The sequence below is a fragment of the Dromiciops gliroides genome, chromosome 1 (assembly GCF_019393635.1).
Source record: "Dromiciops gliroides isolate mDroGli1 chromosome 1, mDroGli1.pri, whole genome shotgun sequence".
In the NCBI taxonomy this organism is placed as follows: domain Eukaryota; kingdom Metazoa; phylum Chordata; class Mammalia; order Microbiotheria; family Microbiotheriidae; genus Dromiciops; species Dromiciops gliroides.
In genome coordinates, this window is record NC_057861.1 from 118,748,127 (window position 1) to 118,770,474 (window position 22,348).

Consider the following 22,348-nt stretch of genomic DNA (forward strand, 5'->3'; position numbering starts at 1 on the left):
TCAAGTCTTTCCCCACCTCAGTTCATCCTCCACTCAGCTGTCAAATTGATCTTCCTAAAGTGAAGATCTGAAAATATTTTACACACACACACACACACACACACACACACACTTTAGTCAACTCCAGTGGATCCCTCTAGGATCAAATATAAAATCTTTGGTTTGGCTTTTAAAGCCCTGTATAAAATGGCCCCTTCCTGCCTTACCAACCTTCTCCATGTTCCTTGCATTTCCCAACTCCAAACATTTTGAGTAGAGATGATCTTTACTCCTCATCTGTGACTACTGGCTTCCTTCAAGCCTCAGCTAAAAGCCCAGGTTCTGCAGGATGCCTTTTCATTTGTTGTCATTCAGCCATTTCAGTCATGTCCCACTCTTCTTGATCCCATTTGGGGCTTTCTTGGCAGAGATACAGGAGTGGTTTGCCATTTCCTTCTCTAGCTCATTTTATAGATGAGGAATCAGAGGTCAACAGTGACTCATCCAGGGTCACACAGCTAGTAAGTATCTGAGGCCAGATTTGAACACAGGAAGATGAGTCTTCCTGACTCCAGGCACGGCACTCTATCCACTATGCCACCTAGCTGCCCTTCTAGCCTTTCCTAGTCCTCCTTAATCTTAGTGCCTTATGTCTGAGACCACTCTCAAATTGTCCTGTCTATGTCCTCTTCATACATAGTTGTTTGCATGTTATCTCCCCCATTAGACTGTGATCTCCTTATGACCTGGGACTGTTTTTTGCCACTTTGTATCTCCAACATTTAGCACAGTACCTGGGATATAGTAGTTGCTTAAGAAATTCTAGTTGACTGACTAGTATACTTGTTAGTCGCAAAATCACAACAATTCAGAGTGGCAGGCACAGCTATGTTGAAGGCAGCTTTATTAATATTAAATTTTCAGTATGACTCTTTACCCCTCAGAAATCTTCAATCACTAAAAATTGGGAGCTGTTTTATTGTTTTGTTGATATCTAGACTTCAGAAAATATTAACAAAGCAGATCGAACTTAAAAGCATTTTCATACTTTATTTCGTGAACATTTACCAGCATCCCCCTGTATTGCTCTATAAACATTACTTTAGCTCAGCAAGAGTGCAGCAGAAGAGGCAGGGAAGGAAGTCTCCACCAGACTGGGGACACAGTGATGAGAGACTAATAATAACAATAGTAACAACAACAACAACAATTGGCATTTGTTTAGCATTTTAAGGTTTGCAAAGTGCTTTCTATGCATATTCTCATTTGACCTTCACAAGATCCCTGGTTGAAGAGGATTTCCTAAGTCATATAATTGAACCTCCACTTGAACAGGAATTCTCTATAAAATATATCAGTCAGAGGTTATCAATCTTTGCTTGAAGACCACCAGTAAGTGAAGGGAAACCAGTAACTTCCATTTTGCCCCTTCATGGCTCTATCTGCTGGGAAGCTTTTCCTTACATCAAACCCACATTATCTTCTCTAAAACTTCTACACACACATTGATCAAAACAAGCCAATCCCTCTTCAATGAAAAAGTCCTACGAATTTGTTGTTATTCAGTCGTTCTAGTCATGTCCGACTCTTTGTGACCCCATTTGGAGTTTTCTTGGCAAAGATACCTTCTCCAGCTCATTTTACAGATGAGGAAACAAGCAAATAGGGTTAAGTGACTTGCCCAAAGTCACACAGCTAGTAAGTATCTGAGGCCAGATTTGAATTCAAGGAGTCTCCCTGACTCCAAGCCTGGTGCTTTACCCACTGCTCCACCTAGTTGCCCATCCTAAAAATACTTGAAGTCAACTGTCACAGCATCCTAAATTTCCTTTTCTCCAAGCCAAATATCCTGTTGTTGTTTTTTCCCAACTAATCCCTGAATAGCATGGTCTTTAGTCTTCAGCATTATGTACTAAAAGAAGGGAATAATTCTCCTTCATAGTTATGATACTTCCACCTAATTTTTAAGAATCTATTCAGTATGCTATTGACGTTTCCTTAAATCATCCAGTTCCTCTTTCTATTGGGGTGATTTAGTAGCTTTACTATTGTGGTGTGTAAAACTATATGTGTGGTGGCCTTATTTCTGTCCCAAGTTTGGGGGAAATTGTTACTTATAAATTAGAAGCTTTAGCATCAGTTTGAGGGCATTAAGAATTTATTAAAGTAACCTATATCAGATTACCTGCTGTCTAGGGGAGGGGGGAGGGAGAGAAGGGAGGGAGAAAAATCTGAAATTGTAAAGCTTGTATAAACAAAAGTTGAGAACTATCTTTACATGTAACGGAAAAAAAAAATACTTTATTAATTAAAAAAAGAATTTATTAAAGTATATTAAATATTAGTAAAGAGAGAACATGAGCTCAGAAAGATACAAAACCTATCTAGCCTAGAGGAGAGAATAGAGCTCAGCCTGGCCTGCTTCTTCCTCCAAGTCTTCTGCCACCAAGAGAGACTATGAGAGAGTCTAATTGAGAGTAACTGTGTGTGGAAGCTTTTTCTGGGTCAAGAGGAAAGGTGGTCCTTACACACTGCTTCAAGCTCATTGGCCAGCATCAACCAAATCCATTGGTTCACTGGACTTGAGGGTGGTCCCTTGGTGAGGTCAGAGTTCACATCCTCTGAGAACACACCCTCTTGAGGGCCAGGCAGGTGTGGTTTTAACTGAATTAACTTTAAGTTAGTTAATCAGTGAAGTCAGTTAATCCAATCAATCTTAGTCCAATCAATCCCCTGTAACCGAAGTGCATGAAATGCCTTCACATGGTATTTTTCAAACTATTACATTTCCCCCTCCACATTTTTGCACAGGCTGTCATTCATGCCTACAAATCTTCCTCACTCTTTATCATGTAGGGACCCCTAAGCTTCCTTCAAGGCTCATCTTTGGTTCCAATTTTTACATGAGGCCTGTCAAAATAGCACTGGTGCTTAGTGCTTTCTTCATTATTTTATATTTATATTTATTATAATGTAAGATCCTTGAGGGCAGGACTGCTTTATTTTTGGCTTTGTATTCCCAGTGATTGAATTAAATTGAATATACTGCTCTGAAGGTCATGAAACAAGAAACAAGATACATTGTTTGGTTAGGAAGTTTTCATTACAATACATAGTGATTTGTTTTCTTTTGCCAAGATCAATGCAATGCCTGTGTAATGATTGGAGTGACGCCACCTGCTGGAGAGTTACTGTAGGAAAGCTCTGCCATGAGGAGAAGGCGTCTGAGGGCAAGCCATGCAGCTTTTCTTTGGTGTCAGGAAGTGACATTTGTGACATTTGCTTGTCACTTATCAAAGCTACCAGCCAATTAGCTTGGAGCTGTGTGTGTGTATATGTGTGAACAGGATGTTCCCAGTTTCACAGGAGGCTTGTGGGATGAAGAAGGGGTATTTCTCTCTCTTTGTCAGGACTCTCGTGGAGAGTGGAGCAGAAATGTGGGCTGCCTGAGGTAGACAGCTGAATCTAGGCCTCCTTCTCTCTCTTTACCAAATTCTTATTCTCCTTAATAAATTCTTAAAAGTCTAAACTCTTACTAAAGTTTATAATTTATTGGTGACCACTTATTAGCTATTTTAGACAGACTAGCTAGAATTTTAGCCCCTTACACCTGGTACATAGTAGACACTTAATTAATGGTGATAGACTTAAAGATAATACTGGATTTGAGATCTGGAAACCAGAGTTGGATCCCCTGCTTTCATACTGTTGGATAGTGGACAAGTACAATATACTAACTGTCTGACAGGCCTCAAGTACAAAATGAGGAGATTGAATTAAGTTGTTCTTTAAGGCCTATTCCAGCTCTGATTCCTATATATCTCATGGTCCTATGACTCACTGACTCTTGCTGATTATTCCTTTGATATTATGAGATATGGTGTAATTGCATACTGAAAATGCTATCCTTGGCTCCTATCTTGAAAAGTCTATTGATGAGTAATATTCCTTGTTGTGTTCAGTCTCCTATATATATTCCATGAATGTATTTCTGATTCACCCTCCCCAGATCCCGCATCAAATTAAGAATATTTTGCAAGGCAAGATTTTTTAAAATAAATTTTAATTGATATTTGTTTTGATATTGACTAAATTTTCACTTGTGTTCCTCCTCGCCTTCCCAGAGAACCATCCCTTGAAAATAATATCTTAAGAGAGAAAAAAGGGACAGCTAGGTAGCACAGTGGATAGAGCACCGGCCCTTGATTCAGGAGGACCTGAGTTCAAATCCGGCCTCAGACATTTGACACTTACTAGCTCTGTGACCCTGGGCAAGTTACTTAACCCCAATTGCCTCACAACAAAAAAAAGAGGAAAAAAAGAAGAGGAAGAAGGTGAAAAACAATCAGTGAAACCAATCAATAAATTGAAAAAATATGAAAATATATATAATGTTGCATAAGCATGGCTCGTCTACCTATGCAAAGAAATAGGGGGTATTGTCTCATATCTCTTCTTGAGCCAAATTTATTCTTTACAGTTTTGCAGCATTCATTATTATTTGTTTTGTGGTTGTTGTTTTTTCAGTTTGCATTGTTGTAGCCAATGTATATATTGGTTTTTGGTCCTGCTTACTTTTCTATGCATAAGTTCATGTAAGTTCATGCTTCTCTGTATTCATCATATTCATTATCTTTTACCACACAGTCATATTCCATGACATTCATGTAACAAATTATGATTTGTTTAGCTAGTCCTTGATTGATGAATATCTATTTTGGTTTTGGTTCTTTGCTCCCACAAAAAGTGCCACTATAAATATTTTGCTGTATATGGGCATTTTCCTTTTATGAAATGACCTCTTTGGGATATATGCCTAGTAATAGAATCTCTGGACCAAAGAAAATAAATACTTGAATAACTACAAACAATTTTCCAAAATGGTTATACTAATTCATGCCTCTACCAATAATGCATTCCTTTGCCTATGTTCCTATAACTTCTCCAACATTGATTACTCTCATCTTTTCCAAATGAGTTGTTTTGATTTGTATTCCTCTTATTGTTGGTGATTTGGAACATTATTTCATAAGGTTGTTAATAGTTGGCAATTCTCCTTTTGAGAGCTGCTTGTTCCTCTCCTCTGACCATATCTATTTTGAAATAGCTTTTATTCAGAAAGGTAGGATTATGTTTCTCTGCTGTTCATATGTTTCTACCATATTGCCTATATATTCTTTACATAGCTTCACATAGCTTTTGAATTCAGTCATTCAAAAGTATGTGCATACTGTGTGCGGATAACTATAATGCACAGAATTACAGAAGTTCAAATACATTTGTTCAATCAACCAATAAACATTTATTAAACACCTACTATGTGCCAGAAATTGTGATATTTAAGTATTGTGAAACAAAGTGTTGGGTGCGATATGAGGGGGAAGACTAATCATTACCAATCAAGAGAATCAGGAAAGACCACTATGGACAAAGCACTTGTGGTGGGCTTTAAAGCAAAGAATTCTACAAAGGAGGATGGAGTGCATGAAGAACAATGTAAGCAAAGGTACAAAGGCTGGAGGGTGAATGCACTTGTAGGAGACAAAGAGGACCTGTTGACTGGAGGGAGTGTCACATACATGGAGGATAACAATATGATGAAAAGGCTGAAAAAGTAAGGTGACAGCAGGTATGGGATGTCCTAGAAGACCAGGCAGAGGAATTTGAATTCTATTTGATAAATATCAGGAAGGCACTGAAGATGTTTGACCAAATCAGTAGCATGATGAGATCTAGGCATGGGAATGATTTTTCTGGATTCAAGGAGTAGGGCAGAGTGGAGACAGAAGAATGGTTGATAAGGAAGCAGAAGCACTAGAGACAGTCAACTTTTAAAAGAAGTTTGATAACACAAGGGAGAGAGGAATGACAGAGTGGTTCAATCAGCATAAGGGTCAAGGCAAGGTCTACTGAGGACTGGGGAGACTTGAAGCTGTATGTAGGCAGATGAATATTAGAGTTATAAGAAATAGTGGGAATGATTACTCAAACAAGCCCCTGGAGAAAGCAGAAGGGAATCAGATCAAAGGTACAGAGAAAGAAGAAGTTCATTGTGTGGAATATGGTTATTTCCTCTTCTGAGACCCAAGGAAAGAGAGGATAATGATTCTAAGAAATTTTGAAGAATGGAGGAAAGAATCTGAGGAAGCCCAAATCAGATAGTTTCGGTCTTCTCTATGAAGGAGGGAGCAACATTATCATGCTATAATCTCATAGAAAGTCAAGAGGGAAACGAAAAATCATACAGATAGTCAAAAAGGGAGAGAGAAATGGCAACTAATCAGATATAAAGGCCTTGTTTTAAAAACTGTGTGGAATGAGATGACAGGGCTCTTTTCCACTCCCCAGGTGCCTCTGGTTGCCATGCCAATTCACTTGAGGCAAGACTGAAAAGACCAAGTAGAGGCAACAGAACTGGCAGCTCCCAGCCTAATGTTCATTAGTTCAACATTCCTGCCAATGCTTTGCATTCCTTCAAGGAACAAAATCACTGTATACCTTAGAGAGCAAATAAGAAACCTAATAAAATAAATATGTTGAGTTTAGAGGAGACACTTTCAGATGGAGAAGTACATTGGGGTGACTCAATATAACTGAGGGCTTTCCCTGGAAGTTCCTATATTTGATATCAAAGGTTTCTACAAATGAATGAATATTTGGTAATTCAATATTTACACCAAGGGGAAAGGAGGAAGGCCACACAGGACCAATATGCCAAAAAAGAGATTCATTACAGCCTTCCAAAAATGGGAAGGGGTTGCTGAGATCCTTCAAATCTCAGTCAATTTTCAATAAACATTTATTAAGCACTTACTATGTGCCAAACATCCATGCTAAGTACTGGGAATACCAAAAAAAAAAAAAAAAGGCATAAGACAGTCCCTACCTCAAGGAATTCACAATCCAGTGGAGGAGAAGACACATTAAAAAGAAGCTGAAAAGGATCATGGGGAAGGGGAGAAAGTGACCTAGTTTAAGGGCATGATGAAGTCTTACAGCCAGGGTATTATATAATCCAAGGAAGTGAGAGTTTTAGAGCTGATTTCATCTTGTACAATGATGAGTTTCTGGATATCATGAAATCCAGAAAAACAGCCAGATGGGAAATGATGTCAGTCAATCTGTGCTCAGAATGGTGTTGAGAGGGAAAGAGAAACAAGCATTTATCTAGTGTCCACGATGTGCAGGGGGCAGGGGGGTTGATATTATCTCCATGTTAGTAGTAGTAGTAGGCTTCCACCAGTCACAGATCACCATGGATCAGTGCCTTGAAGAGCCACAGGCCACAGTGTGGCTGTGCAGTCCAATATGGGAGCTGCAGCTCCTGCCACAACAAGGACATCTGAAAACTGCACTCTCTGTTGCCCATCAGTTCCTGCGTCTCATTTGTTTTAGTTCCTCCCAAACTTGAAGGCCCATCTCAGCTTTGTGCAAGCTGCTCCTGAGTACTGAACTCCATCGGGCATGGTCCTTGGCCATCTCCTCCCAACTGCTGATGTCTATTCCCAGAGCCCTCAAGTCTTGCATACATCTCTGTAGCGAAGCTGGGGGTGTCCAGCAGGTCTTTGACCTGAGGCTAACTCGCCATAGAGTAGGTCTTTAGGAATGCACCCGTCTTGTATGCGGTGCACATGACCGAGCCAGCACAGCCACCTTTGTTTCAGTAGCATGTAGATGCTCAGAAGTTGTGCGCATTGGAGCACTTCTGTGTTGGTGATCCTTTCTGACCAAGATATGCCAAGGATGCGCTGAAGGCAATGCATGTGGAAGCTGTTAAGCTTCTTCTCTTGTCTAGTATATGTAGTCCATGTTTCGCTGCCATACAGTAAGGTACTCAGGACACATGCTCTATAGACAGCAAATTTGGTTTGTCTTGTCAGTTTACCATTTGCCCAGACATGCTTAGCAAGCTTAGCCATGGTTGAAGTAGCTTTCCCAATCCTCTGATTGATCTCAGAATCAAGTGACAAATTGTCACTGACAATAGAGCCAAGATACAAGAATTTGCTTACGACATCCAACTGGTAGCTACCGACGTGTATCAATGGAGGCGACATAGCACTCTGACACATGACTTTCGTCTTTTTAAGATTAATGGTTAGGCCAAAGTCCGTGCAAGCTTGGGAGAAGCGATCCATCAAAGTCTGCAATTCATGCTCTGAGTGACAGGCAAGTGCGGCATCATTGGCAAAAAGCAGGTCTTCTAAGGGTGCTACCTCTCACTCTGGTTTTGGATCTCAGACATGAAACATTGAACAGGCCTCTGTCCAACCGGGAATGCAGATAGATGCCATCAGTTGACGAACCAAAAGCATGATGCAACAGCATGGAGAAGAAAATTCCAAACAGCATGGGAACAAGCATGCATCCTTGCTTGACTCTGCTGTTTATGCTGAATGCTTCAGAGGTGTTGCCTTCGAACTGTACAACACCCTGCATATTGCAATGAAAGGAGCAAATGAGGCTATGGAGTTTAGGAGGACAACCAATTCTCGAGAGAATTTCGAAAAGACCTTCTCTGTTAACCATATCAAACGCTTTGGTCAGGTCTATGAAGGCAATGAAGAGGGGTTTTCTTTGTTCTCTGCACTTTTCTTGCAGTTGGCAAAGCGAGAAAATCATATCGATAGTTGGCCTCCCTGCTCGAAAGCCACATTGCAATTCAGGGTAAACACGGTCGGTCGGCAAGTTTACACAGTCTTAGCAAGATGACCTTGGCAAACATTTTCCCAATGACACTGAGAAGTGAAATTCCTCTGTAGTTGTTATAGTCACTCCTGTCTCCGCTGTTCTTATAAAGAGTAACTATATGGGCATCATGAATATCCTGTGGCACTTCACCTTCTTTCCAACACAGGCAAAACAATTCATGCAGGGGCTTTAATAGGACGTTTTTAGAGCATTTGATCAATTCAGCAGCGATACCATCTACACACGGAGCTTTTCCACATCTTAGGGAGCTAATTGCATTCTCAAGTTCCTCAAGTGTGGGTACATTGTTCAACTCCTGTAGTGTAGGGAAGGACTCCATGATGTTTAAAGCTGATTCTGTGATAGAATTTCTGATGGTGTACAACTCAGAAAAATGCTCTACCCATCTTTCCATTTGCTTAACTCTGTCCGTAATGTACTCTCCAGTGCTGGACTTGAGGGGAGCTGTCTTGCTCTGAGTGGGTCCACAAGCTTTCTTGATGCCTTCGTACATTCCTCTGATGTTTCCTGTGTCAGCAGCAACCTGTATTTCCTCACTGAGCTCAACCCAATATTCATTTGCACACCGCCTTGTGATTTGCTGAGCATTTCTTCTTGCAGCACGTAGTTTCTGAAGAGCACTTTCATTCGGGGAGCATTTGTATTCAATGAGTGCACTGCACTTGGCCTCAACAACGGGATTCATTTCACTGCACTTGACTTCAAACAAGTCATTTGTTTTGCTGGTCCTCTTCCCAAAGACATCAAGAGTAAGTCTGTGGACACTCTCATGTATCTGTTTCCATTTTTCAGCAGCTGATGTAGCAGAAGAAGACGTGATCAATGCATTCTTGAGAGATCTCAAAAATTGATCCATCTTGCTGAGATTCATGGTTTTGCTAGTGTCAATACGAGATTGCCCTGTTGGTTTAAGGTGATGCAGTGTTTTGGGCCGGAGCCATACTTTACAATAGACTAACAAGTGATCAGTGTCACAGTTGGCACTGTGGTATGACCAAGTGTTAAGAATGTACTTGAGAGCAGACCGCCTGGTTATTATTAAGTCCAATTGGTGCCAATGTTGCGATATGGGATGTCTCCATGATACTTTGTGCTGTGGCTTGGTCTTATAAAATGAGTTGGATACATACAAATTGTGGTAAGCACAAAATTCCAACAGTCTTTGCCCATTTTCATTAATCTTTCCAACGCCATATGGCCAACTCTTGCATTAAAATCACCCAGAAAATGATGAATTCATATCTGGGGATAGCTCCTAGCATTGCTTTCAGCTTATCATAGAACTCATCTTTGGTCTGTTGTGAAGCTGTTAATGTAGGAGCATATATGCTGATAAGGCTCACAGGGCCTTTGATTGTGTTCAAACGAAGTGTGAGCAGTCTCTCAGTACCCATCACCGATCAATTCAATCATTTTCAGCAACGTGTTTTTCACAGCAAAGCCCACACCATGTTCTCATGGTTCTGCCAAAGTTTTGCCCTTCCAGAAGAATGTGTAATCCTTTTCCTTCAGCCTTCCAGAGTCTGTGATTCGCGTTTCCTGCAAAGCTACAATGTCAACATTTAGTCTCTGTAGCTCGTTGTTTATCACCACTGTTTCCAAAAGTCTCTGACTGCTTATAGGTCATTTGAGAGTCTGGTCATCATAGTCCGGACATTCCAACTGCCCGATTTTAGAGCAGGTGGCTTGGAATGTGAGTTAACTTTATTGTTTGCTGGTGCTAATGCTTCAGTTCACCTGTCAGGCTGTAACCTTAATCCCCATGCACCCAATGAGGAAGATGAACCGTGACAGGACAACACCTTACTGGCTGGGGTTTGCCCAGCTTAAGGCGGGTGGTAGCTGTCCAGTGGAACTCCATCATTCCTCCCATGTTACTGTTGAAGAAACTGAGGCAAACAGAGGTTAAGTGATTTGCTGAGGGTCATATAGCCAGCAGGTAGGTGAAGCTGGATTAGAACTCAGGTCTTCTTGGGGCAGCTAGGTGGTACAGTGGATAAAGCACTGGCCCTGGATTCAGGAGGACCTGAGTTCAAATCAGGCCTCAGACACTTGACACTTACTAGCTGTGTGACCCCGGGCAAGTCACTTAACCCTCATTGCCCTGCCCCCAAAAACAAACAAACAAAAACTTAGGTCTTCTTGACTCTAGGACAGATGCTTTATATCCTGTAAAATCTGGTTGCCTAAAGTGGGAGTTCAGGAGCTACAAATACAACATCCCACCTTTCCCCTATTGAATAGAAAATCAGTCTCTGACCATGTTAGGAGTGTTGTTATTCAGTTGTTTCAGTCATGTCCAACTCTTTGTGACCCCATTTGGGGTTTTCTTGGCAAAGATAGTGGAGTGTTTTGCCATTTCCTTCTGCAGCTTATTTTATAGATGAGGAAACTGAGGCAAACAAGGTTAAGTAACTTCCCAGCGTCACACAGTTAGTGGAGGCTAGATTTGAACTCTAGTCTTCCTGACTCCAGACACTTAGCTACCGTCTGTTAGGAATACTCCTTTTGTAGTGATTAGGAGAGACAAAGGACAACCTTGAGAGGAGGTGAAGGAAATGTACCCATAACACTTTACAAGTTTTATCTGCATTCTACTATTTTCTCCACCACTTTATTAATCCTAGAAATCAACAAAACAATAGATCAAGCTCTGATTTGTAGAGTTTTCCAATTTCCAAGATTTAAAGGCTAACTCTGAAATTTAACAATGGACTCTTGTGATCTGATTAGAGCTAGCTTTAGCACATCCCTTGGAAGGGAGAAAGGTATAGCTCTTCTTCCAGAGATATAGTTTGGGTTCTTTGAGGTCAGTAACTGTTAGAAGGGTTGAGAATAAGAGGTTGGAAGGTTTCCCAATTTACTCAAGGCTAGTTAGCAAGATGTTAGCTAGCAGGGGAGATCAGAAGTATCTAATCAATGACCCCAGGTGTAATGGGGCCATTTGGGCCTGGATATATCCTTATCTATGAAGTTACAATTGGTCAAACAAGGGGTAGCTAGGTACTTTCCTGGATTTCATGATCTCCAGAAACTCATCATTCTGGGAAATAAAATCACTTCAGAAACTCACATTTCTTCAGATCATTTCTCAACTGGCTCTCCTTTCAACTTCTTTTTATTTTTTATCTCCCTGATTCAGTTGTAAGCTCTTTGAAGGCAAATACTGTTTTATGCTTTTCTTTGTATCCCCAGTGCTTGGCATATAGTAAGCATTATATAAATTGTACAGATGCAAATAATTAGCTATTAATGTGAGTGAAAAGAAGGACATGTATACAAATGATGTAATGAAATAGAATTGATATGATTTTGCACAAAATTCATTACCAGAGACAGAAACAATACAGGAAGCATAGAAATTTATCCCATAATATTGGAAAAATCCTGCTCAAGGATTTATGTTTCTTGTTGCAGTATGGAAATTATGCTGAATTTCCAAAGTGTAAGATAACCAAGAACAAGCTCTAACAAGTCTTAACAAGCTAAAAAGACTTTTAGTCTGTACCCAAGAGGTATAAGATTTTGGGACCAACTCATCTATATTCAGAAAGGTTCATCACCAGGTTAGCTACAGTGTAGGTAATTTTTTCTACTACAGTAATAATAGAGACAATTTTTATAGTGTAGAGGAGTTATATGTATCGGTAGAGGCAATATCCCCACCAATGAAGGTCAGATCCTTGAAGCGTTGAATGAATCCTTAAGTATAGAATACAAATACTTAGTAATGCTATCTCAAATAACCCAAATATGCAGGCAAATAGGAAATTTTCCTATGCATCTGTGATATAATCACTTTGAGTGTCCCCACAATGATGCTGACCACAAATCACCCAGGCCCTCCCATCCTGAGGGGACTGTCATCCATATTCTTTCAAAGTCCACCCGAAGGGGTCAACAAATTGTGCTGGAGGCCTTCCTCACTCTCTCCTATACTGTGGAGATTAGTGCTCTGTCTCCTTGCCATCCTTCTTCTTGCCACCTGACAAGGCCATTTTCTCAGTCCTCTGGTTCCCTGATGGCATCCTTTGCTCTTGTTCTTCTTCAGAGTCTTCATTGGCTATACTCTGCCATATGCTCACTACCCACCATGTGCTTTTTCATTGCCCTCTGTGTGATGCTCCTCTTTATTGCTTTAGAGTCAGTGTTATCCCAGGTTTTACTGTAAATACCAAAATACCATTAAAGCGTTTGTATTGAAAGGATGGGCTTTTATTGTCTTGGGAAGCTTGTGCACAGTAAAAGGGCTTTACAATTTTCCAAAAGCAATCCAGCCTTCTCTCTTCTTCCTTTTTTTTTTTTTAACTCTGGGCCCAGGGGCAGCTAGGTGGCACAGTGGATAGAGCACTGGCCCTGGATTCAGGAGGACCTGAGTTCAAATCTGACCTCAGACACTTAACACTTACTAGCTGTGTGACCCTGGGCAAGTCACTTAACCCCAATTGCCTCACCAAAGGAAAAAAAAACAAAACAGAAAACAAACTCTGGGCCCAACTCATTGTCCATCTACATTGTCTGTCCCACATATGCATACCGTTGGACAAGTTCTATAAGATATCCATTCAGATGCATATTGAAATCTGAGTAACAGACAATCTTCACTCATCCTTTCCAGGAGTAATGGCTATATTGATTTGGTTGCAATTCCATAGCTGGAAATTGAGGAGACATGGAGGCAGGGTTAGGTGAGAAGGCATTGAAATATGCCAACGTAGAATGGAAAGCATGGAAGGGATAAGCTAGATATAGTGAGCTATGTGATGTCCTCACTAATTAGGACAGCAGGGCCTCAGGGCAGGGATCCCAAAGAGAAAGGGATTAAGACCCTCAGGGCGAAGTCTAGCGTTTAGTAGAGGGGGTAAAGCAACACAGTTAATGGCAAGGTCTGGTAGTCCAGAGCATAAGTCACACAATGAGGATTCAAACCAAGATCCTCTGACTCCAAATCCTATTTTATTAATCCAAATCCTCTTTTATTAATAGTTCACATTTATAGGAAGTGAGGATAGAACACTGGGCCTGGAGTCAGAAAAAATTATCTTCCTGAGTTCAAATCTGGACTTAGACACTTACCAGTTTTGTGATGCTGGGCAAGTCACTTAATCCCATTTGCCTCAATTTCTTCATCTGTAAAATGAGCAGGAGAAGGAAATGGCAAACCACTCCAGTATCTTTGTCGAGAAAACCCCAAATGGGCATGAAGAATCGGATACAACTGAAACTAAACAACAGCAACAAAAAATATGTAAAGAACTGATTGTATACTTTAGTCTTTGACATATAGCTACAAATATGGATATGGATATATAGACATGGATTAGATATAAATGATGCAGATATAATGAACTCAATTTTTTAAATCATATTTTAATTACTGTAAGGTACTGAGAGAAATGATTATCAAATAACTAATTGTTAATATTGGGAAGACACAGGATTTATCTCTCTCTGAAACCTTATTCTCTCCTACTAGGCCCAGCCAGCATTTGAAAGACATTGCTGACAATGAGATTGGATTAATTTTCTCATCAATCTTACTCAGACCCTACCCAGACAAGAAAGCCCATTGTGTTCCACCTGGGTTTCTGTGTGGATAATTTTTTTTATTACATTGCCCAAGGCCGGGGGTGATTTGGAAGTAAAAGACATGGATAAAGTCATGTCTCCTAGTCCCTCATTAGAATAGGTCCACCTCTCATTATAATATTGATTCTCATTACTTGTTAACCAATCAGAGTTGATTGCCACCTTTAAGAACACCCACTCTTCCAAGAGAATATAAGTGTTGAGTGGGTTCCATGAGGGAGCTTTGACATTCAAGAGTGTCACTGATCCCAGTTATTAATTTTTGCTAGCATGATTAATAAAGTGATTACCCAGAAACTATGTCACTTAAACTTTTTAAAAGTCACAGTACTTTGGTTCCCAAATCCAGATATCCATATATATTGCACCCATTTTATTCATATAGTTTGCCAGATTAATGAAACATGTATCTGATAGTATAATCTGACTCTAATTTACTACCTTTGTAATCTTGAGCAAAACAACTTAACCACTTTTGACCTCAATTTTCTCATCTGTAAAGTGAGATTTTGCTAGTTTAATCAATCAACAAACACTATCTATGTGCCAGGCAGCCGGGGGATACAGAAATAAAAAGGAAAAGCCTCTGCCTTCAAGGATGTGTATATGTATACATATATATGTATACATGTATATGTACAAGGATGTGTATATGTATACATATACATGTATACATGTATATGTACACATACAGAAAAGATACAAAATAGATATTATAAGATGATTTTAGAGAGAAGGCCCTAGCAGGAACAGGGAATTAGGAAAGGCTTTGTGTATAAGCTGGTGCTTGAACTGAGCCAGGAAAGAGACTAAGGATTCTAAGATACAAAATTGAGGAGAGAGCCCCCATACAAAGGAGATATAGAAGATGGAAGATGGAACGTTATACATTAAGAACTGTAAGAAAGGGGGCAGCTAGGTGGCACAGTGGATAAAGCTCTGGCCCTGGATTCAGGAGTACCTGAGTTCAAATCCGGCCTCAGACACTTGACACTTACTAGCTGTGTGACCCTGGGCAAGTCACTTAACCCCCATTGCCCCGCAAAAAAAAAAAAAAAAAGAACTGTAAGAAAGACATTTTGGTGAGAATGTAGTAAGTATGGAAAAGACTAATACCTGGCATATAGTAGGCATTTAATAAATGTTTATTGATTAATGTGTAATAAGGCATAGAAGGTAGGTTTGGTCCAACAGAAGAGTTTATATACTTAGTCCTATAGTAAACATGGAGCTCCTGGAGAGTATTAAATCAGGGGGTCAGTAACATAGCATTACCCTGCAGGAAAACTACTTTGGCAAATCTGTGGAGGACACATTGTAGTGGGGAGAGACTTGAGGCAGGAAGACCCATTAGGCTGCTATTGCAATAGCACTGGAGAGGGATGATGAGTTTTCTTTCTGTTCCCTCACTTTACTGATGGCTCTTCTTTCATTGTTTTGAAGTAGCATGGGGGACTTGAACTTCTTTACAACCACTCATCTTACCATCTTGTTGGAAATTGTCTGGAGAATGTTTAACCATGACCTACGATCAAGAAGTGCCATACGAAATATCATTATGAAAATGATCAGGAAGAGGGGAGTCCGTCATATAAAGGCTAACAGAGGGATAGTTCAAAACCTCCCCTGGTACTCTCAAAATCATATAGGGTGGGTTTGGATCTTCTGTCCTGTCACAGAGACTAATCATATTCATGAGGTACTGAGCAAAGATGAAATACAGATGGTGCAAATTACAATTAATCCTGAAAGATAGAATCCTTAGGCTTAGGTAGAGAACTGACCAAATAAAGTGATTCCTGTTTGGGGGAAACTTGCAACCTGGGTGGGGGGGGGCATGGCTAGCTCTCCCAAAGAGTTGGAGACTCATCACAAATCTTGTAAAATGAAAAGAGATTTATTAGAAGAGAGAAATATGGTGGGGAACAGATCAACTTGTAAGAGAAGACCGGTCTTTTGTATTTTTACCAGACAAAGGGAGGAAAGGGTGTTACAAAGAACGGGGAGAGAAATGTAACAACAGGGAGAGGATTTTGAAATAATGGGGCATCAGTAAGCTCTGCAGAACCCAAAGAGATTGAAGGAATGCCCATTGCTCATTTCTTATAGCACAATAATATTCCATTACAATCATCTACTATAACTTATTCAGCCATTCCCCAATTGATGGGCATTCCTTCAATTCCCATTTCTTAGCCACCACAAAAAGAACTGCTATGAATATTTTTGTACAAATAGGTTCTTTCCCTTTTAAAAAAAATTTTTCAATCTCTTTGGGATACAGACCAAGTAGTGGTGGTATTGCTGGATCAAAGGGTATGCACAGCTTAATAGCCCTTTGGGCATAGTTCCAAATTGTACTCCAGAATGGCAAAACCCTCATTTTAAAGATGAGGAAACTGAGGCCAAAGGAAGTTAAGAAACTTTACCCAGGGATCACAGATAATATCAGAGGCCAGATTTGAATATTGATGCTCCAGTTCTAAAGCCAGTACTCTTTTCCCTATTGAGGACCAACTATCAATTATTATAATTCATTTCCCATTTGAGGACCAACCATCAGTTTTTATAATTCATAATAATCAAACATACAAAAGATGGACTTATAAACCAGTGTCAATTTATTAATTTACTAATTTACTATGGTAATATTACTTTCTAGTGGCCAGTCTCCAAAGTACTCATTTTCTGGTATAAATTTGGCATGTAAATGAAAATTAAGTCTGCTGCTCAGTGTACACAGAATCAAGCAAAGAAAGCTGAATAGTACTGTGTGAGAGTCATCTGATCTAATATGTGGCAGTTTCACCAAAAAGTGTAAATCCTAGTGAAAGTAGTGAGATGAAAACGAAATAAAATATATATAATGGAATAAATATTATCCAATCAACATCTATTAATCTGGAATTATCACTTTATAATATATTTATATCTTATTATACAACCTCCCCTATCAACTTGGCCTTGGTTGAGCATTTATTCATGCACTACCCAACTTGTCCACCTGTGATGGGGAGCTCACCGCAGCCTGCAGGCCATTTCGCTTTCAGATGGCTCTTTTAGAAAATACATCTGCTCCTCCTAATCCTTTTAGGGGTTCAAAACCTTATGTAATTTCCAGCAAAATACTAGACTTCCCCCAATTCTCCCAGGTTACTTTTAACTTCTCTTTTAGAATAATTTAATTTCAAATAAAATATAACCCATTATGTTAGTGAGAAGGCAGAGTGAGGAAAAGCCCTCGAGGAATAAAAGTTTAACCTGGAAATGAGCCTCAGGAGTTTTAAACTTTCTGGGGACATAACTTCTTTTCGTTTGTCTGAGCTTAACTTTATTAGAATATTCTAACTTAAACTGAACTTAACATATTTTGGAGTTATAATGGCAGGAAAAAAAAATATTTAACTACTGCGTCACAAATAAATCATAACTTAGTTTGACAACCATGAGTTTGACTTTCACCTCGAAACGGCCCTGTTCTCTTTAAAGAAAAAAAAACACCCACCAGTATGGATAAATTAAATAATACAGAAATACATTCACGCTCCACGTCTGCAACCGCAGCGCATGCGCCAGGTCACCCAAGCGCTTCTCTAACTGCGCGGCCTTGCTGGCGCATGCTCAGTCTATCTGCTCCGTCAATCGGGAAGGGGAGGGATAGAATCCGGGCTAAAGGAAAGAGCGCCCGCGCCTGCGCAGTTGCCTTCGTAGGCTTCTGCTGGCGGCGCCTGCGCCCGGGAAACATTTTGACCGTAAACATCCTGCCGATTTGAACGGAGGGTTTGGGCGGCAGGAAGAGCCGCGGCCATAGCTGCCGCCATCTTGTTTGTTTGAGTGAATCGGAGAGGAGGCGGAGGCGGCGGGGAAGCGGCTGCCGCGGCGGCGGAGGAGGAGGTAGTAGCGGCGGAGGAGGAGGCGGTAGCGGCGGAGGAGGAGGCGGTAGAAGCAGGGGCGGCGGGAGAGGCTTCCCCTCACGCTGCGCGAGGGGTGTCCCCCCTTCTCCCCGTCCCCCTCCCCCTAACCCTCTCCCCTCCCTCGGCCACCTAGCCCGTCCCCACACCCGGAGGAGCTCGAGGTGAGAGACCCCCGCCGAGCCGCCCCCCCCATCTTCTCCGCCTTCGGGGCGCGGGGCATCTGGGCCCGCTGCGGGAGAGAGCGAAAGCCGAGCCGCGGCCGGGCCCGGTGCCCGCGGGATCGGGCCCGGCCTCCTCGCCCGGCTCCCCAAGACAAGCCCCGGCGCGCGCGGGGGGTGAGGGAGCAGATTTAATTAAAAGTACCCCGCCCCTCGTTTCAGCCTCCCGCTGCTCGGGGCTCCGGGGTTCAGGAAACGCCGGCGCTGGGGACAGGGTTGAGGGCCCCCCCCCCGCCCCCAGGGCCTGGTCTGGCCCGGCCCAGGGGAGGGGGGGTGCTCTGGAAAAGCGGGATCTCCGGGGAGGGGAGATGGCCCGCCCCCGACCCCAATGCCAACTTCAGAAGAGGAGCAACAGTTTGTCGAGCTTAGGCAGCAGGCATCAAGGAAGTGGACCCGGCAGTGCCCGGGGCGGGAGCAGCCCAGGACCCTGGGCTCCGGAGCCCTTCTCCCCCCTCCCTTTAAGGGACTCATCCCTTTAAGGCGACCTCACAATTGGCAGAGGCCGAATAGAAAAAGGCAGGAAAAAACTCGAAGGGGACATGCTCTGAACTCTCCGAAGAAGCCTACGATAGTTAGTTGTCTGTTTCCCCCCTCCTCAACTTTCGTAACCGCTGGTTATTCTCTACAGGTTAATGCATTGAATGTGTGGTGGAGCCTTAGCGGGGAAATGTATCTGATACATTTAATTTGAAGTCTCTTTCTGGACCAAAAGAAAGGCTGGGGGGGGGGGGGTAGAAAAACTTAAGTAATTTAGAGATAACCCAGTAGAATCGTGCCACTGAAATTTATGTGCTGAAGTTTATACTAAGTAAATATATTTCGCGTTTGAATGGAGTAAAACTGAAAGACGCGCCTTGTTTGATCAGTTATGACAAATGCTGCTTTTAGCTTTGCAAAAGGGTTGTAGAATTCATTTTGGTTTTTCTAGTAAAAATTTTAAGTGTTGGCTTATCTCACTGTAAGCGAAAGTATTACTTTTAATCACAAAATATTCCGAATAGTATAACTTGAAAACACTTCATACATAAAAGGCCTGTGAGCTAGCTATGCAATCGTGTAATGTCATGAGGAGAGTTATGAAAATGGAAAGGTTATATGTTTTAATGTCAGAGATAATAGAGGGTCATGTTTACCTTAATTCCTAGAGTAGATGGAAATGTATGTTGTGCATAAATTACTTAATTGAATAAACTCAAGATGTACAGAATGATTAGCACTGTGCACTTTAATAAGTAAATAGCAGTAAAGTTTGCTGTTCAGAATCCCATTTATGTAACTTAATTATACAGTCTTACTGGCATTTGTACATTAAAAACTTCCTAAAGATTTTGGTAAGGTTTCTAAGGTATAAGTGCACTTTAACTGAGTGCCTGGCACATAGTGGGTACCATATAAAGGGTTATTACTCCTCCTTCCCTCTCCAAATTATTTCCAGCCCCTTTCAGCTTTAATACCTATGATCTAGAATGTGCAAATTGAAGGGGCTGGTTTATTTAAAAGAGGGGAAATGTGAATAGTCTTAAGTAAACAATGTTTTGAGTTTTTCCACATGTATTAATTTTCTTACCAGAAATATCAATGTTCCATCTGGAAAATAGACATTTTCTTTACATATATCCATATAGATATAGAATGAGAGAGGCAGCTTGGCAAACAAGTCGCTTAAGCAAAAACCTCTGGTTGGTCTCTGTAAAATGGATATTTGGGCTAAGATCACTTACAGCTCTAGCTCCTGTTATCCTATGTGTTTAATTTACTTAGAATATCCTTTAAAATTCATCTTTACTTTTTACTGTTAAAAAGTTTTTCATTCCCTGAAATGACTTCAACTTCTTTGTGATTTGTTTAGATTATAAACATGCAAGTGGAAAAGAAACTATACTAGCAAGTCCAAATTTTTTTAGTATACCATAAACGATATTTTCTCTGAAGACTGTAAGTAGTTTGATAAAAGGAGAATCTAATTGAAATTAAGTTCAATATCTGTATTAAAATGTCCAGTTGATTAAATTTGTTACATGTGCTTATTATCAATTATTTATACACACTACTGTTGGATTACTAGAGTTCTGAGCTCCATATGTAATGATGTTGATAACAGGAATGAAGCATTTTTGATATTTAACTAAAGCATGGAAGTCCAGAAATTAATTTAACAGGCCATAGTCTATTCCCACAAAATGTATTAAAACATTTCTACCATGCTAACATAACTGCAGTTTTTATGTTAAACTGCCTTTTGGTGTCAGAATTGAAACCTAACCTTTTTTTGAGTTGGTAAAATTTAGTCCTAAATTCATTTAACCAGCTTTTTAGCATTTGAAATACACTTTTTATTTGAAAGAACAGATGACTGCAGTTTTTATTTTTTATTATTTTAAACCAAGTGATAATGTTATCTGGGTAGTGTAATTTAAATTACATATGACTGACTGTTGTCCACCTTGAAGTAAGACCAATGCTTTCCTCTGGCTGACACTGCCCGCTAGATAACACTCCAGGGCAGCTTCCACACTACAGCTTTACCTACTCTTGCCAAGAAGTTGCATCTGCTCAGGAACTTAGGTTCCTGTGGTAGAATGAGGATTGACTATTTTCAGGCACAGTCCTAACCAACAGCCAGTTTCCCAAAAATGTTTATGAATATTGACTGGTCAACTAATTGACTCCTGGTAGAGTTCATCACTGTTGGGGGCGGGGGATGGAGGTCATCACTTTTCCAAGTGTTTAGAAGATACTTTTAAGTTCTTGTAGCCATTTTATAAGTGTCTGCTTCTATGGGTGAGTTAAAGTGTCATAACTGACAGTGAATCATTCAAAAAATCTTTTAATAGCAAGATACCAGGAATTTTCATTTGTCGTTTTTCTCTTATGAGTACACATTCTTTAGAGCAATTGTTACTATAATAATTTTTTGAACAATTAAAACAGTAGTACTAGATGTCAACAAGTGAGCTTCTTGAGTTGTAGGGTGTAAATATGTGAAAAGTACTTGTACTTGAGGAAAAAAACTGTAAGAAGTCATTATTAAATGCTACTCCTTAAATCCTTGCTTCAGTATCCTCTAGTGTATCTTGAAACATTGATTGGGAGGGGGGAAATGAATATTCAGTTTTAAATAAGCAGCTTTGGGAACAGAAATACCTCTTTGCTTTCTTTTAGGGGGCATAACACCTTAGAATAAATTAAGATCATCTAAAAGTATTTGATTTAAATGAATGAAAATTTTCACATTTTGCTATTAAGTACTAAAAGGTGGCAGTGACCTCAATGCATCTTGCTCTACTTATCACTTAGACTTTTCTGTCAAGCTTTAAATCTGTGTATATGTCAACCAGTGTCTCACTAGAGTAACAAATATTTTCTACTCAGTACAAAGAAGCTTTAATACTCTAGACTATTAAAAGTAATCAGTATACCATAGTTTTGATGTCAGAAGTGTTCCATAAAATTTATTTTCAACACCAAATTTTCTAGTCTTTTAAATGGTATATTAATGTACCAAAGGAAAAATACCCATCTCCTACCTGACTTATTTATGGTGTGTTAATGTTTTGTCATCTTGGTTTCTTATTTTTGCTTTACTGCTATGACTGAGTCTATCCTCTGATATAGTTACAGTAAGTCATGGTTTCAGAACCCTCAGAGTTGAAGAATGGTAGACTGTGTGTAGTAAGCTTGTAGTTGAACACTTAGAATTTCAGACTTGAATTCTGAAAAAAGGTATGAATTTTTACATTTTACACTCTGGTTAGTCCATAATTGAAAAGTGAGATGTTTTCATTCTTGAGCGTTATTTACTTGCCGTGTGTTGCATTTTCTTTTGTTTCAGTCAGTAAAACTAAATGTTTCTCCAAATATCTATGATTATGAAAAATAAAATCTGGATGAACTTCAAGAATCAGATTTTTGAGGAAAATTAGTTTGACATTCTAG

The 22,348-nt window shown here is 40.2% G+C and overlaps 1 protein-coding gene across 2 annotated transcripts in view; it reads left to right on the top strand.

Moving 5' to 3' along the window:
* Positions 1 to 18,041: 18,041 nt before the first annotated feature.
* Positions 18,042 to 22,348, top strand: part of RAD21 (RAD21 cohesin complex component) — a 34,089-nt gene continuing 29,782 nt past the window's right edge. Inside the window, exon 1 of one of the 2 annotated variants that reach the window (XM_043969693.1) lies at positions 18,042 to 18,174. The gene's annotated coding sequence lies outside the window, so the exon portion shown is untranslated. Of the gene's footprint in view, positions 18,175 to 18,210; positions 18,356 to 22,348 lie in introns of those variants that run through there. The other variant, XM_043969686.1, reaches the window with a different exon arrangement.